The following is a 5,467-nucleotide window of genomic DNA, read 5'->3' as shown; positions in this document are numbered from 1 at the left end:
AAGATACAGAAATTTGTTTAAAACCATCAAAATAACACATCTGATTGTAAAAATATTCAAAAATAATTAAAAGTACAACAAGAAAACTAAAAAGTCATCTGAATCTGCACAACCCTATGGTTTTAGTGACAAATACTGATTAAGTCCTGATGTGAACTTGTACATGCTTCTCATTCATTCCATTCATGTAATATTTATACCTTTCACAGCAGAAATAGTATGCATTTGATTGTGGTGTTGCCCAAAGCACTTCTTAAAGTGTTACATAACATGCTATTACCTTTCTAAAATCTAAAACCTACAGAATTTTGACACACATCTGGTTCCAGTGATTTCAGATAAGGGATTGTAGAGTGATATATGATCAGATATATAATTTTACATAACTGGCATATTATCATGCTCAACTCTTGTTACATTTTTAATATTCTGGGGTGTTTACACTTAGCTATATGTGGAAGGTTTTTATCTAATCCAGATAAATTAAAAATTTTTAATGTTATTAAAATATTTCTCTCCCTTCAGGATATATTTCAATCCAGTTATTGAAAATATTTTTGTATTAATATACAATGAACAAAGAAAAAAACAGATGAGAAATTTCATCTATTAGAAAAGTATTTTAACCTGATCTCTGCGTAAATTTGAACCCTGAATACATTGTGAAAATCTTGGCAATCTAGTCATTCTTCAGATTAAAATCTAAGATTTCATAAAATATTTGATTATCATTTCTTTAAAAGAAGCAGCTCAGGATTTTTTTAAAGGCAGGATTTGTAATAATGATGGAATAAAAAGGTCTGGCAATTTAACCATCAGATAATAATTATAAAATGAACAACAATTTGAAAGCAATAGAAAATGACCAAAGTGATGAGAAACTTGAAAAGAGTTTATAACTGAAAGACACCTATTTCATTAAGTAGGAATTGTGGGTTTATGGATTTTTAGCCTGGGAGAACTACCCCATTCATCTAGCTGTGACAACAGAAAACTTCAGTCTTCTAGTTTGAAGCTGTAGATGATAAAGCTCAGGACATCAGAGCAGATGACTAGAATATAAAAAAAAGATATATCCTAGAAGCAAGAAAACCTCAGAAGTGCAGAAGCAAAAATACCTGAGTGCAATGCCCCTAGCCACCCCATCTCACCACCTCCCTGGATTAATATTAAGCCACACATTTGCACAGGAATCCCAGAGAGCAACTAGAAAGGAGAGAATAGTTCATTCTTCAAAGATAGACCTGCTCCTGGTTATATTAGCAAGTTTCCTCCAGCACTCAGCTCAGCGCCTGGCACAAGTTCCTCAGTAAATATCCAATCAATGAAGTCATTACCAATATATCTAAAGAACATGAATCTTCCAGTAAGCACATGAGGCAACTTGTACAACTAAGCTGTCAACAAAGCAAAAGTCAGTACAAGGAATAATAACTGTGCAAGAAACATGTATCTGCAAACAATAACAGGAAGTAGAATGTGTTTGGATCCACTGTATTAACACAAATGTGTTTGGATCCACTATGTTAATACAAATCAGTGCCCCTTTTTGCCTTTTGTCTACACACTGCTGACTCATTAAAGGAACTGAGGCAGTTATTCTCTAGAATATTTCATATCGTGGATTGGTCTGTTTGCCTCCTTATGGAATATTTTTACTTGTCTCTCAGTTCCAATATTTCCTATATATAGGTTCTAACAGATTGATTAGATACCGGTACCACCAATTTCTAGCATGAAAGTTGCAATATAATTCATATTACATCATATCAAAAAGAATATAATGTCTAATTATCCTTTTAAAAAGATAAATCGGTCGCTTCCGCTGGGAATAGCCTGACCCCTCATTATAAAATCCCGATTATCATTTCACCAAGTGGCTTATCCATCCATGATCAAGGCTAACGCCAAAACGGTGATTTTCTAGTTTGAGCCTTCCTCTGATCTATAAAGAAGTACTTGCCCTAATCAAGCAGATTATTTAGCCAGTCTTACATAAAATTCTTAAAGAAAAGTCAGGGCAAATATTTAAGTCTTTCTACATAATTGCCAACTTTCTAATTAAAGTTGGTTTCCTTGTCTACCCCTTATCCCTCCAATTTTATTTGTTGTTTCTGTTTTTCTGTGACTATAACTCATTTGTCATCCGTATCTCATCTTTTAGTTCTACAATTAGATACTCCAGACTAAACTTTCTGCAGTTGTTTTGTGATGGGCTGAAACTCATTCCTGGCAGAACCTTTGCAGTGGTCTCACATGATGTTCCCTGAGTTCTTAATTTCTTGTTTTTCATGATCTTTTAAATTTTGACTAGATATAAAACGTTTGGTTCACATTTTCTTCCTTGAAACATGGTTTTATATCTGGAAAAGGGTACTCTTAGTAAGAGAAATAAGCTAAAAGAACAAACTTTTCATTTTTGAATTAGAATTTGGAGGACAGTCTTTCATTCCAGCAAAATGGTCTCAAAGAAATAAATGGCCTAGAGTAATGTTCCTCAACCTCAGTATTACCGACATTTTGGGATGAATAATTATTTGTTGGCAGGGTGCTGGGTCATCCTGTGCATTGTGAGATGTTTAGTAGAATCTTTGATTTCATTCTACCTGTTAGATGTCATTAGCACCTCTCCAGCTGTGAAAAACAAAAATTTCTCTGGACATTGCCAAATGTTCTTCTCTCCTCCTCCACTGAAAACTGTTGGTCTCAAAGAATCAGGGGTATGCCTTTAATATACTTCTTAAGGTCTCAGAATGATATAAAGTAATGCCTCACATCAGCTCAATAAAACAAAAAGACATCTAAGAATCTTAAGGATATGTCTATACCTTAGTTTTTCAGGGAGAGACAGTAATGCTCCCAAGATTCTTTTCTAAGGTTTTATTGGGGAATTGGGGAGGGGAACAGCCAAGTTGTTGTCCTTCAATCTTAGTTGTAGAGGGTGCAGCTAGTTCACCTCCAAGTCCAGGTGCCATCTGGCCATCTGGCCACAGCTCGTGGCTGCTCAGCTCAAGGTGCCATGTTCAATCTTAGTTGCGGGGTGGGGGAGGCAGCCATCCCATGAAGGAGTCAAACAAGCAACCTTGTTGTTAAGAGCGCACACTCTAATCACTGAGCCATCCTGCTGCCTATTGGTAGCTCAGCGGCAGCTCAGCTCAGGCTTAGCTCACTGGCCCATGTGGGAATCGAACCGGCGACCCTATTGCTCAGAGCTTGCACTCTTAACCAACTGAGCCACTCAGCTGGCCCTCAAAATTCTTAAGGATAATGTCCTACAGCAGCTTCACAGAGAGCTCAAGATAGAGAAGGACTTATCTCACATGTTCATGGGTGTGGCTTTTTTCTAATAGAGTGGATTATAAATATATATGTTTCAAAAGCTATAATGTTTAAAGTGTTTGTACCAACTTGAATTGAAAGTGGTGAAATGTGTTGAAATGAAGTAAAGAAAATGAAAGCATGGCCTTCAGATCTGCACATTTCTTCATGCAGCAAGTAGACCAGTTTCAAACATGGAAATGGAAGGACTATATAAACAATAGCCACAGAATTAGAGGGAAGAACCAAGACTGCAGAGGACCGAGATATGAACCAAGAAAATCTTGACCAGGGAGCAAGAGTGAGCCTCAATCAAGTAACTCTTGGGTTGTCAGAAAAGTCATGACGTATTTTTTCTATGTTTTTCATCGCAAAAAATGCGTCATGACTTTTCCGACAACCCAATAGTAACGTGTCCAGCTGGACTTCAGAATTGTTATGGAAAAGTGAACTTCTAGTTCCTCTCCCTTTTCAAAGGAGTTTCTAGAGCAGTTAACTTTTATCTGTCTCCTCATTGTATATTGGGTATGTATGTGTGCCCAGGCTTCACTGGTTAGTCAGATTTAGAAGGACTGAATCTAAGAAATTTCATTAGCACCTGGGCTCTATCTATATGATGAGATCCTTGACCTCTAATCTGAGATAATACTCTAATGGGATAAGGTTGGAGTACTGGGAATCTTGGGAAGATGTGAGTGAGTTTGGAAGGAATGTGAATAATCTGTAGCCACAAATAGATTATGTTGTTTATTTTACTTTTTTTTAAGCTAAAGTTTATTGGGGTGATACAGACAATAGTTTAGTGGTTACCAGAAGATAGATAGGGAGGGGGTGGTAGATGAGGGTAAAAAGGATCAAATAGATGGTGATGGAAGGAGAACTAACTCTGGGTGGTGAACACACAATGTGATATATAGATGATATATTACAGAATTGTACACCTATGTAACTTTAGATTCTGTTGGTTTTAAAACATGGCTGCAAATTGTTTGCAATTGCTTCCATCCAGAGACAGAGTCTATGTCCCCTCCCCTTTACTATGGGAGAATTTCAACTAGCAGAGTATGGCAGGATAATGCTATGTAACGTCTGAAGCTGGGTTGAAAAAGACCATGAAGCTTCTGCCTTATTTGCTGGAACCCTTTCCCCTGGAGCCCTGAGGCAGCATACTGAGGACTCTTCCAACCAAAGTGACAGCTAAGCCAAACTTTCAGCCACCCCTGCCAAGAAAGTAGCCATCTTGGACACTCCAGACCAGCCCATAGTCTAAATGAATACCACTGAGTGGGCTTTGCTGATGCCTCATGGTATAGAAAACTCAGCACTACTCAAATTTGTGATTCACAAATCATAACATATAACAAATTGGTCATTATCCTATGCCACTTACTCAGCATTGGAGGTGGTTTGCTTAGCAGCTATAAATAATCAGAATACCATGAGGTCCTGTTTGTCTTAAAGATGTTCTTTGTAGGATTTTTAATTTTGGTATGTATTCTCTGATTGTTCTGCTTGGTTTTCAAAAAGAGTTTTGAGAAAATCTTAAAATTATACTGCTGTCATTTTTTGTCATAATCTAAATCCTTCATGTTCCTTAAAAATTATGAATGCTTTTGATGGAGATAAAGTTGGCATACCAATGAAATTTGCTGATGATTTAAAGCTGGAGATAACAAGAATTTATTTTATGTAAGCCATTGATACTTTCAATAAAGCTGATTTAAAAATTAAAAAGTTGTCTGTGTCTGAGTTTTTGTTTCTTTATTTGTTTGTCTTGCTCCTTTGTTGCTCTCAGTTTTAGTGGTTACCAAAGGGTAAGGGGAAAGGGGAGTGATAGAAGAGGGAAAAAGGGGTCAAATATATGGTGACAGAAAGAGAACTGACTCTGGGTGGTAAACACATAATGCAATATAGAGATGATGTATTATAGAATTGTACACTTGAAACCTATGTAGTTTTGCTGACCATTGTCATCCCAATAAATTTTAATTAAAAAGTCAGAAGAGGATTGCTGAATTGGATCATTTAAAATTTAAATGACTATTTAGTATTAAATTAGAAGAAATCAGAATAAGTTTGTAAGAAGATAATCCACGAAAAAAGATGATAAGCAATAATTCATGAGATTTTTAGACTTTGAGGATTAATT

The sequence above is a fragment of the Hipposideros armiger genome, unplaced genomic scaffold, assembly GCF_001890085.2.
Source record: "Hipposideros armiger isolate ML-2016 unplaced genomic scaffold, ASM189008v1 scaffold_998, whole genome shotgun sequence".
NCBI lineage: Eukaryota > Metazoa > Chordata > Mammalia > Chiroptera > Hipposideridae > Hipposideros > Hipposideros armiger.
Note: the sequence above shows the minus strand (reverse complement) of the source record.